Below are 13088 nucleotides of genomic sequence, written 5' to 3' on the forward strand. Positions count from 1 at the left end.
ATGGTCATTATGATCATTGGTCGATGCTCATGGAAAATGTAACGACCCATTTTTCGTATTCGTATATTTTATTAAATGTTATTTTATTTATCAATTGGCTTTGATTATTTTAGTGAGCGGCGAATAATTATTTAGCCGAACGTAAGTTATTAGACGCGAGAACCTTTGTTTTGGGCTTGAAGGGCGTGAGAGGCCATATGGGCCTAAGCCATTTGGGCTTGGTTGATGACAATGGGAAGTAGTATATGTAGCAAGTCAAACACATGAATAGTATCATAACTTCATTTCCTTGAGTTTTGAGTGAGTAGAGCAAGAGCAAAACCATAGAGCAAGAGCTAGGGTTTGATCAAGAGAGAAAGCTTGAGCAAGAGAAGGCTTGAATCATCACCAAACTTAAGGTAAGAGATTAGAATTCATGATTCTTGAGTGGCAAGGAGAGGGGAGATTGTCTATGTCTCCATTCCCGAACTCTCCCACTCAATTTCTTTTTAGACTTTTGATTAAGCTTTTGTATGTGAGTGTGATGTTCTTCATCATCACTTTGTATGTGTTAATCACTAGCTTGATTCCATGATAAATATGTATGTGTTGGGATCATTTTTATTAAGTTTATGAAAGTTACTTAAAACCCAAGAAATTGGCTTGATTTTGATTGTTAGAGGTATTTGGATGTTTGGAAGGGATAATTAATGTTCCTTGATACCATATATGTTTGAAATGGCTGTTTATATGAATTTATAACATGTTTGGATGAATTTTTGAGTTGATTTAAGGTTAAACCGCCTTAGAAACTCAAGAACAGATATTTTCTTTCTAGTGTAGTTCGCTAAGCGACCAGGAGTTCGCTGTAGCGAACAGGTTCGCTGAAGCTCGCCAATGCTCGCCATGAGCAGGTGACTTCCGGGTGTGGTTCGCGTAGGCTCGCTAAGCCTTCGCTCAGCGAACAGGTTCGTTGAAGCTCGCCAATGCTCGCCATGAGCAGGTGACTTCCTGGTGAGGTTCGCTATGTCTCGCTAAGGCTTCGCTTAGCGAGGGCCTCTGTGACAGCAATTCTTGTTGATGTTTATAAGTGTGATTAGGCGCTTGTAACATGGTTTAAGAGTATCCTTACATGATTGTTGATACATGTTGATACTGTTAATGCTTATTGTTAATCGTTATATGATTGATAAACGTGTATGCAATAAGTTGTAGCTTAAAGTGAGCAATGTTATGTTTTGGCATTAATTTGCAATGTTAAGTGAATGTGTTAGGATTGTGTTCCCGCATTCATAAAAGTGTAGCTTCGAGCTAGAAAATATCATATGGTTGATATGTGTATGCATACATGCATTCATGATTGTATGTGAACATTGGAAACTTGGGTTCCAATAACGAAAAATGGATTATGTGTCCATAATGAAGCCGAGGATCGGATTAGATGAATCCATGAGTCCAGAGCTGCTATCCAACAGGATATAAAACTGTGTTGGCTTATCCAAGGGAGATAAGATGGTTCGGTAAGTTCCGACATATCCAGCACGATATAAAACTGTTCTTGGTCCACCGTTGGTGAGACACTTTGGTACCACATGCATTTAGTTATGTCTAGGGATGGCATGACAGTGAATTAATTGGCATTAGATACCTTAGGGTAAATGCGCATATATTTGATAAATGGTATGTGACATTATGGGGTTGAAATGTGTTGAACCTTATTAATTGATAATTGTTTAGTGCGATGTTTTGGCGTGAGTTAGAATATGCATGATGTAGTTCGAAAGTGTAAGACCTTTCTTATACTCGTATGATATGCGATTATGTTTTCTAACTCTCTGCTTTGTGTTATTTGCTGGACCTTTGGGGGTTCAGATATTCAGGTTGAGGACTGTGCCGACGTTTAGACTGCTGTTCTAGCTGGGCGTTGAAATACCTTTTGGTGAGGAGACTTAGCATAGATTACTCCTCTTAGTACTAGCTTTTGATTAGAGTTTGTAAATAGTAAATGCTCTGGTAATGTAACATCGAGTCGGGGATTACGCTTGGATTTCATCGTATATCGGTGTTACCTTTTGATATGCTAGTTCTTGTATAAGTGACATCCTTAGGGATGAATATGGCTTACGTATATATATATGTATATATATGCATGCTTGGTTTTTTATTGAATCCGCTGTTGCTTTTCATGTTAAAATTCATGACGCTCTGTGTGTATGCATGTGTTTTAATTACCGCGTGGCACTCTGCCTTTACACTTGTTGAAAAGTTTTTAAAATTACGTTTTTAAGGGTAGTATGGGTTAGGGTGTTACAATAGTGGTATCAGAGCAGGTCGGTTCGTGTGAACCAATTAGGACTTTTCTTTTCCCCGTATGAGCATGTGTAGGGAACACTGTTAGTACTTTCTAACGTCTAGTTGTGATTCGTTCAGGAATCATGGCTGCTGCGAGAACGAATGCTCAGATTGCGGAGGCTTTGGCCGCACTCACCAACATAGTGGTTAGAGATCATCAACCTGGAAGAGAGGTAGAGATGAGGTTGGAACGGTTCATGAAGCAGAAACCGCCAACATTTACCGGAGGTTACAATCCGGATGGAGCTCACAAGTGGCTGGAGGAACTTGAAATAATCTTTGAAGCAATGGATTGTTCCGAGGAAGGGAAGACAACCCTTGGGACATATGTGTTGCGCGAGGAAGCGAATGTGTGGTGGAAGAACGCCAAGTTGAGGCTAGGACCCGGTGGTATGGCTATACCATGGGCAATGTTTAAGAGAGAATTTTTGGTTAAGTATTTTCCTGTTGATGTGAAGAATAAGAAGGTGGTGGAATTCATGGAACTGAAACAGGGGAATATGACGGTAGCTGACTATGCCGTCAAGTTTGAGACTTTGTGTGCGTTTAGTCCGCATTACAACACTTTGGAAGCGGAGAACGACAAGTGTGTGAAGTTTGAAAGTGGTCTACGTCCAGACATTAAGCATATGATTGGATTTTCACAGATAAGGGATTTTGCGACCCTTGTGAACAAGAGTAGGATTTGTGATGAGGATGGTAGAGCTAAGGTGAACTACTACAAAGCTGTGAATGACCGAAAAGGGAAAGGACAAGAGCGCGGAAAACCTTATGATAACCGCGGTAGGGGTAATACAAGTGGTGGTAAGAAGCCGGTGAATGGGAATTGTTACAACTGTGGAGAAAGGGGTCATATGTCTTATGATTGCCCGAAGAAAGGGGATAGGTGTAAGAATTGTGGAAAGCTGGGCCACAAGACCGAGGTGTGTAGGACAAAAGTGGTGTGTTTCAATTGTGGAGATGAAGGCCACAAGAGTATAACCTGCAAGAAGCCGAAGAAGGTGATGGGCAAGGTGTTTGCTTTGAGTGGAGAGGATGCTAGCCTTGAGGACAATCTCATTAGAGGTACGTGTTTCATCTATGACACTCCTTTAATTGCGATTATAGATACGGGAGTGACGCATTCTTTTATTTCTTTGGATTGTGCGGAGCGTCTTAGTATTCCTTTAACGGATATGACGGGTAGGATGGAAATAGAAACTCCTGCTAATGGTTCAGTAATTACTCGACAAGTATGTCGTAATTGCCCCGTAACCATTTTTGATAGGCACTTTGGTATGGATTTAGTGTGTATTCCACTTAGTGGTATGGATGTAATTTTTGGTATGAATTGGTTAATCTTCAACCGAATTCATATCAACTGTCGTGAGAAGGCCGTTGTTTTTCCGAAGCCGGAGGGGAACTTGCAATTGATGAGCGGGAAGGAAGTATCGGAAGCGTTGAAAGAACATGCCGAGATGTTCATGATGTTTGCATCATTGAAACTCGAAGGAGGAGTTAAGATAGAAGAGTTACCGATCGTTTGTGAATTCCCAGATGTGTTTCCGGATGATATATCTGACGTGCCTCCAAAGCGAGAGGTAGAGTTTTCTATCGACCTAGTACCTGGAACTAGTCCGATATCGATGGCGCCGTATCGAATGTCAGCGTCAGAATTGAATGAGTTGAAGAAGCAACTTGAAGAGCTGCTTGAGAAGAGGTTTGTTCGGCCGAGTGTTTCGCCATGGGGAGCGCCGGTATTGCTTGTAAAGAAGAAAGATGGAAGCATGAGATTATGTATAGACTATCGTCAGTTGAACAAAGTGACGATCAAGAATAAATATCCACTTCCGAGGATAGATGATTTGATGGATCAACTAGTTGGAGCTTGCGTGTTTAGTAAGATCGATTTGAGATCTGGATACCATCAGATTAGAGTGAAGACGGAAGACATACCTAAGACTGCATTCAGGACGAGGTATGGGCACTACGAGTATTCAGTTATGCCGTTTGGTGTGACCAATGCACCTGGAGTTTTCATGGAGTATATGAACCGAATTTTCCATTCATTTTTGGATAGATTCGTGGTGGTGTTCATCGACGACATTTTGATTTACTCAAAATCCGAGGAAGAGCACGAAGAGCACTTGAGGATTGTTTTGCAAGTCTTGAAGGAGAAGAAGTTGTATGCCAAGTTGTCAAAGTGTGAATTTTGGATGAAAGAGGTGAGTTTCCTAGGGCATATAATTTCAAGTGGAGGAATCGCGGTAGATCCTGCGAAGGTTGACGCTGTGTCACAATGGGGCACGCCGAAATCTGTTTCAGAGATTAGAAGTTTCCTTGGTTTAGCCGGTTATTATAGAAGATTCATCGAAGGTTTTTCGAAGTTGGCTTTACCGTTAACCAAGTTGACGAGGAAAGATCAAGCGTTTGTTTGGGACGGTAATTGTGAGGAGAGCTTCCAAGAGCTTAAGAGAAGATTGACTACTGCACCCGTGTTGATTTTACCTGATGCCAAAGAGTCGTTCGTCGTGTATTGCGATGCTTCGAAGTTAGGACTTGGCGGAGTGCTTATGCAAGGGGGTAATGTGGTAGCATATGCTTCAAGGCAACTGAAGGTTCACGAGAGGAACTATCCAACGCATGATTTGGAGTTAGCCGCAGTGGTGTTTGCTTTGAAAGTGTGGAGACACTACTTGTATGGATCGAGGTTTGAAGTGTTTAGTGATCACAAGAGTCTGAAGTACTTATTCGACCAGAAGGAGTTGAATATGAGGCAACGAAGATGGCTCGAATTCTTAAAGGACTACGACTTTGGATTGAGTTATCACCCCGGAAAAGCCAATGTAGTGGCCGATGCATTAAGTAGGAAAACTTTGCATATGTCATCATTGATGGTGAGAGAGTTAGAGTTGATTGAAGAATTCCGAGACTTGAGTCTTGTGTGTGAGGTTACTTCTTTAAGTGTGAAGCTTGGAATGTTAAAGTTGACGAATCCTTTTCTCGAGGATATTAAAGAAGGTCAGAAATCGGATGAGAAATTGATGGAGAAGATGGTACTCATCAATGAAGGCAAGGAGACCAATATCAAGATTGACGAGAGTGGAGTCATGAGATTTCACGGAAGAGTTTGTGTACCGGATGTACCCGAATTAAAAAGAATGATCATGGAAGAAGGTCACAGGAGTGGTTTGAGTATACATCCTGGAGTAACCAAGATGTATCAGGATTTGAGGAAGTTATTTTGGTGGTCGGGAATGAAGAGGCAAATTTCTGAATTTGTTTATTCATGCTTAACTTGTCAGAAATCGAAGATTGAACATCAGAAGCCGTTTGGTTTGTTGCAACCAATGTTTATACCCGAATGGAAATGGGATAGCATTGCAATGGATTTTGTGGGAGGTTTACCGAAGACCAAGAAAGGTAACGAGGTGATTTGGGTAGTGGTAGATCGTCTGACGAAGTGTGCTCACTTCATTGCTGTCAGGAAAGGTACTTTGGTGCCTAAGTTGGCCGAGATTTATGTGGAGCAGATTGTGAAGCTACATGGTATTCCAACAAGTATTATTTCGGATAGAGATCCGAGATTTACTTCCAGATTTTGGGAAAGCTTGCAAGAAGCTTTAGGAACGAAGTTGAGGTTGAGTTCAGCGTATCATCCTCAGACAGATGGTCAGTCGGAGAGGACGATACAATCCTTAGAAGATTTGTTGAGAGCTTGTGTTTTGGAGCAAAACGTGAATTGGGATTCTTGTTTGCCGTTGGTAGAGTTTACATACAACAACAGTTACCATTCTAGTATCGGAATGGCACCGTTTGAGGCTTTGTATGGGAGAAGGTGTAGGACACCTCTGTGTTGGTATGAAACTGGAGAAGGTGCAATTCTTGGACCAGAGATTGTACAAGAAACAACAGAGAAGATTCGGATGATTCGTGAGAAGATGAAAGCGTCTCAGAGTCGACAGAAGAGTTATCATGATAAGAGGAGGAAGGACATTGAATTCCAAGAGGGGGATCATGTATTCCTACGAGTTACATCGACTACTGAAGTAGGACGTTCGTTGAAGTCAAGGAAGTTGACATCGAGGTTTATTGGACCGTTTGAGATTTTGAAGCGAGTTGGGAAAGTTGCGTATAGGATTGCATTACCGCCATCATTGGCAAATTTGCACGATGTTTTTCATGTATCACAGTTACGCAAGTATGTGTCTGATCCGACACACGTGATTGAATCGGACGATGTTCAAGTGAGGGATGACTTGACCATCGAGACTGTGCCTTTGAGAATCGAAGGAAGAGAAGTGAAGAGGTTGAGAAACAAAGAGATTGCATCCGTGAAAGTCGTGTGGGGAGGACCGGCTGGTGAGAATGCAACGTGGGAGCTAGAAAGCAAGATGAGAGATTCTTATCCCGATCTGTTTCTAGGTAATTTCGAGGGCGAAATTCTTTTAAGGGGGGTAGGATTGTAACGACCCATTTTTCGTATTCGTATATTTTATTAAATGTTATTTTATTTATCAATTGGCTTTGATTATTTTAGTGAGCGGCGAATAATTATTTAGCCGAACGTAAGTTATTAGACGCGAGAACCTTTGTTTTGGGCTTGAAGGGCGTGAGAGGCCATATGGGCCTAAGCCATTTGGGCTTGGTTGATGACAATGGGAAGTAGTATATGTAGCAAGTCAAACACATGAATAGTATCATAACTTCATTTCCTTGAGTTTTGAGTGAGTAGAGCAAGAGCAAAACCATAGAGCAAGAGCTAGGGTTTGATCAAGAGAGAAAGCTTGAGCAAGAGAAGGCTTGAATCATCACCAAACTTAAGGTAAGAGATTAGAATTCATGATTCTTGAGTGGCAAGGAGAGGGGAGATTGTCTATGTCTCCATTCCCGAACTCTCCCACTCAATTTCTTTTTAGACTTTTGATTAAGCTTTTGTATGTGAGTGTGATGTTCTTCATCATCACTTTGTATGTGTTAATCACTAGCTTGATTCCATGATAAATATGTATGTGTTGGGATCATTTTTATTAAGTTTATGAAAGTTACTTAAAACCCAAGAAATTGGCTTGATTTTGATTGTTAGAGGTATTTGGATGTTTGGAAGGGATAATTAATGTTCCTTGATACCATATATGTTTGAAATGGCTGTTTATATGAATTTATAACATGTTTGGATGAATTTTTGAGTTGATTTAAGGTTAAACCGCCTTAGAAACTCAAGAACAGATATTTTCTTTCTAGTGTAGTTCGCTAAGCGACCAGGAGTTCGCTGTAGCGAACAGGTTCGCTGAAGCTCGCCAATGCTCGCCATGAGCAGGTGACTTCCGGGTGTGGTTCGCGTAGGCTCGCTAAGCCTTCGCTCAGCGAACAGGTTCGTTGAAGCTCGCCAATGCTCGCCATGAGCAGGTGACTTCCTGGTGAGGTTCGCTATGTCTCGCTAAGGCTTCGCTTAGCGAGGGCCTCTGTGACAGCAATTCTTGTTGATGTTTATAAGTGTGATTAGGCGCTTGTAACATGGTTTAAGAGTATCCTTACATGATTGTTGATACATGTTGATACTGTTAATGCTTATTGTTAATCGTTATATGATTGATAAACGTGTATGCAATAAGTTGTAGCTTAAAGTGAGCAATGTTATGTTTTGGCATTAATTTGCAATGTTAAGTGAATGTGTTAGGATTGTGTTCCCGCATTCATAAAAGTGTAGCTTCGAGCTAGAAAATATCATATGGTTGATATGTGTATGCATACATGCATTCATGATTGTATGTGAACATTGGAAACTTGGGTTCCAATAACGAAAAATGGATTATGTGTCCATAATGAAGCCGAGGATCGGATTAGATGAATCCATGAGTCCAGAGCTGCTATCCAACAGGATATAAAACTGTGTTGGCTTATCCAAGGGAGATAAGATGGTTCGGTAAGTTCCGACATATCCAGCACGATATAAAATTGTTCTTGGTCCACCGTTGGTGAGACACTTTGGTACCACATGCATTTAGTTATGTCTAGGGATGGCATGACAGTGAATTAATTGGCATTAGATACCTTAGGGTAAATGCGCATATATTTGATAAATGGTATGTGACATTATGGGGTTGAAATGTGTTGAACCTTATTAATTGATAATTGTTTAGTGCGATGTTTTGGCGTGAGTTAGAATATGCATGATGTAGTTCGAAAGTGTAAGACCTTTCTTATACTCGTATGATATGCGATTATGTTTTCTAACTCTCTGCTTTGTGTTATTTGCTGGACCTTTGGGGGTTCAGATATTCAGGCTGAGGACTGTGCCGACGTTTAGACTGCTGTTCTAGCTGGGCGTTGAAATACCTTTTGGTGAGGAGACTTAGCATAGATTACTCCTCTTAGTACTAGCTTTTGATTAGAGTTTGTAAATAGTAAATGCTCTGGTAATGTAACATCGAGTCGGGGATTACGCTTGGATTTCATCGTATATCGGTGTTACCTTTTGATATGCTAGTTCTTGTATAAGTAACATCCTTAGGGATGAATATGGCTTACGTATATATATATGTATATATATGCATGCTTGGTTTTTTATTGAATCCGCTGTTGCTTTTCATGTTAAAATTCATGACGCTCTGTGTGTATGCATGTGTTTTAATTACCGCGTGGCACTCTGCCTTTACACTTGTTGAAAAGTTTTTAAAATTACGTTTTTAAGGGTAGTATGGGTTAGGGTGTTACAGAAAATCTCATTCGTTCCAAAGAGCTTTGGTCCTCAATTGAAGAAGGAGTCACGGTGGCACCTGCAAACGCCACTGCTGAAGAAATTCAAGCTGCTAATGCTAGCAAGTTGAAAGATTTGAAGGTGAAGAATTACTTGTTTCAGTCCATTGATCGTTCCATTTTTGATACAATTCTTGATCGTAATTCCTCCAAAAGTATCAAGGTTCTACAAAGGTAAAGAGAGCTCAGCTGCAGGCTCTGAAACGAGAGTTTGAGGTTCTTGAAATGAAAGAAGGAGAATCTGTGGAAGATTACTTTTCAAGAACACTAGCTATTGCAAATAGAATGTCTGCACAAGGTGAAAGATTGCAAGAAGTTGCAATTGTTGAAAAGATCCTGAGATCCATGGTGACAAAGTTTGATTATGTGGTGTGTTCAATTGTGGAATCCAATGATGTAACTGCAATGTCAATTGATGAATTGCAGAGTAGTCTCATTGTTCATGAAGGAAGAATGAAGAAACCTTCAGCAAAACCACATGTGAACACTAAAGAACAAGCTTTGAAGGTTTCACAAGGTAGAGGATCTGGATCTGGTAGAGGGAGAGGAAGAAGTTCCAATAGAGGTCAAGGGAGAGGTAGACAAAGCAAAGAAATGATTGAATGCTACAACTGTCACAAGCTAGGTCACTATCAATCTGAATGTCCAGATTGGGAAGGTAATGCCAACTATGCTGAATTTTATGATGGTAATGAAGAATTATTGCTAATGGCTAAAACTGAACAGCAATTCTCTGATACAATTGAAAAATATGAAAATTGGTTTCTAGATTCTGGTTGTAGTAATCATATGATAGGACACAAAGAATGGCTGTTTAATTTTGATGATAGTTATAGTGATTCTGTGAAGTTGGGAGATGATTCAAAGATGCATGTGAAAGGGAAAGGCAACATCAAACTCAGCATTAATAACATTGTTCATGTGATTATCAATGTATATTATGTGCTTGGACTGAAGACTAATCTTCTGAGTATTGGTCAAATACAGCAAAAACAAGTCTCAGTGGTGTTTAAGAATGATGAATGTAAGGTGTATCATGATGATAGAGGCTTATTGTTCACTTCACATATGTCTAAGAATAGAATGTATGTGATCACTGCACCTGTTATAATGCCTATGTGTCTGAAAACTACTAAGCAAGAAAGCACCCAGCTATGGCATGATAGATATGGTCATTTGAGTTTTAAAGGGCTCAATACCTTGTCTAAGAAGCAAATGGTGAGAGGTCTACCTGAGTTAGAAGACTCTGATGAGAATTGTAGTGATTGCTTGACTGGTAAGCAACACAGAGACATCATTCCTAAACAAGCCAATTAGAGAGCTAGTGTGAAGCTTGAGCTAATTCACTCTGACATCTGTGGACCTATATCACCTCAATCCAATGGTGGATGCAGGTACTTTATGACATTCACAAATGACTTTAGTAGAAAGACATGGTGTTACATGTTAAAAGAGAAATCTGCTGCTTTTGAAGTTTTTAAAAGTTTTAAAGCATTGGTAGAAAAAGAAGTTGGTTGCCCTATCTTATGTCTTAGATCTGATAGAGGAGGAGAATACACCTCTAATGAATTCAATGATTTCTGCAGCAATGAAGGGATAAAAAGACAATTGACTGCTGCATACACACCACAACAAAATGGTGTGTCTAAGAAAAGAATAGGACCATTTTGAATATTGTAAGAAGTATGATCAGTGCTAGAAAGGTACCTAAGTCATTTTGGCCTGAAGCAGTCAACTGAGCAACATATCTTATGAACAGGAGCCCTACTTTTAGTGTTAAAGACATGACACCTGAAGAAGCTTGGAGTGGTAGAAAACCTTCAGTGAATCACTTTAGAGTGTTTGGTTGCCTAGCTCATGTTCATATACCTGACAGTCAGAGAAAGAAGCTTGACAGCAAAAGCAAGAAATGTGTTTTGCTGGGAGTAAATGATGTATCCAAGGCTTATAAACTCTATGATCCAATTGACAAGAAAATAATCACTAGCAGAGATGTTGTGTTTGAAGAGTCAAAAGGATGGGAATGGAACAAGCTATCACAGACACAAAGTACTGATAATGATGACTGGTCCAATGATGAAGCAGAAGATGATTCAGTTCATGAAGATATTCCAGTTGAACCAGTCAATGAAGTTGATGTAAATGCAGCAGACAACAGTGAAGATGATGACATGATTATAAGTAATAACACCAGTGATAGTGAAGGCAATAGTGATGGAGTAACACAACTTGCTCCTAGAGTCAGAAAACCACCAAGGAGACTTGACATATATGTAACTGGAAGAGAAGCAGAAGAAGAAAGAGAGCTTCATAATCTAGCCATTTATAGTACTAGTAAAGATCCCAGCACTTATGATGAAGCAATGAAACTTGATGTTTGGAGGGCTGCTATGGATGCTGAGATGGATTCAATCAAAAGAAACAACACCTGGGAGCTCACTTTGTTACCAGATGGATGCAATGCCATTGGAGTGAAATGGATTTTTAAAACAAAATTTAATGAAAAGGGTAAGATTGAAAAGTACAAAGCAAGGTTGGTGGCTAAAGGATTCACTCAGAAACAAGGTATTGACTACAATGAGGTGTTTGCACCTGTAGCTAGATGGGATACAATCAGAGCTATACTGGCTCTTGCAGCTAACAATAGATGGAATGCGTTTCAGTTAGATGTGAAGAGTGCCTTTTTGCATGGAGATTTGACTGAGGATATATATGTGGTTCAACTTGAGGGGTATAGTGATGGCAACAAGAACATGGTGTACAAGTTGAAGAAGGCTCTTTATGGATTAAAGCAAGCCCCTAGAGCTTGGTATAGTAAGATTGAAGCTTATTTCAGTTCTGAGAAGTTTGTGAAATGCCCCTATGAGCACACTTTGTTTTTAAGTATGGAAAGAAGGATGAGATACTCATTGTTAGTCTCTATGTAGATGACTTAATTTTCACTGGAAATGATGTCAATCTAATAGAAGACTTCAAAAACTCCATGAAAGGAAGATTTGCTATGACAGATTTGGGCAAGATGATGTATTTCCTTGGAGTTGAAGTAATTCAAAGCAGTGAGGGTATTTTTATGCATCAACATAGATACATTGCTGAGATTTTGGTCAGGTTTGGAATGGAAAGCTGCAACAAAGTTACTAATCCAATAGTGCCTGGGTGTAAGCTTGTCAAAGATGAAAGTGAAAGAGTAGCTGATGGTACTACATATAAGTAAATGGTAGGGTGCTTGATGTATTTGCTGGCTTAAAGACCTGACATTGCTTATTCTGTATGTTTGGTAGCTAGATTCATGGACAGGCCTACTGAGATGCATGTAATTGCTGTAAAAAGGATCATAAGATATCTGAAAGGAACACTGGGATTAGGGATTTTGTATAGAGCTGGTGCAAGTGAGGATTTGAAGCTCATTGGTTGGAGTGACTCTGACTATGCTGGTGATCTAGATGACAGGAAAAGTACTAGTGGTTTTGTGTTCATGCTTGGTTCAGGTACCATCTCTTGGTCATCAAAGAAACAACCAATAGTGACTCTTTCCACCACTGAAGCAGAGTTTGTATCAGCAGCATCATGTGCTTGTCAAGGAATATGGCTGAGGAATATTCTGAGTTACTTGAAAGTGAAGCAACCTGAATGCACTGTGATCTACTGTGATAATAGTTCTTCAATTAAGCTCTCTAAGAACCCTATTATGCATGGTAGAAGTAAACATATAGATGTCAGGTACCATTTCCTTAGAGATCTCACTAAGGACAATGTCATTGAGCTGGTGCATTGCAGGTCAGAAGAGCAATTGGCAGACATTCTCAACAAGCCTTTGAAGTTTGACAGTTTTTGCAAATTGAGGGAGGGCCTTGGAATTTGTGATCTGAATGAGTTTGTAAAGTAAATTGTATCTGTTGAAGATCCAATTTAAGGGAGGGTATGTTGGGAATAGGCTTGTAAAGTGTGCTTATAGTTAGTATTGTGTAGCAAGCAGCAACTAGTAGCAGGCGCGCGCGCAAGGGTGGCCTGGCCTGCTA

The sequence above is a fragment of the Trifolium pratense genome, linkage group LG4 (assembly GCF_020283565.1).
Source record: "Trifolium pratense cultivar HEN17-A07 linkage group LG4, ARS_RC_1.1, whole genome shotgun sequence".
NCBI lineage: Eukaryota > Viridiplantae > Streptophyta > Magnoliopsida > Fabales > Fabaceae > Trifolium > Trifolium pratense.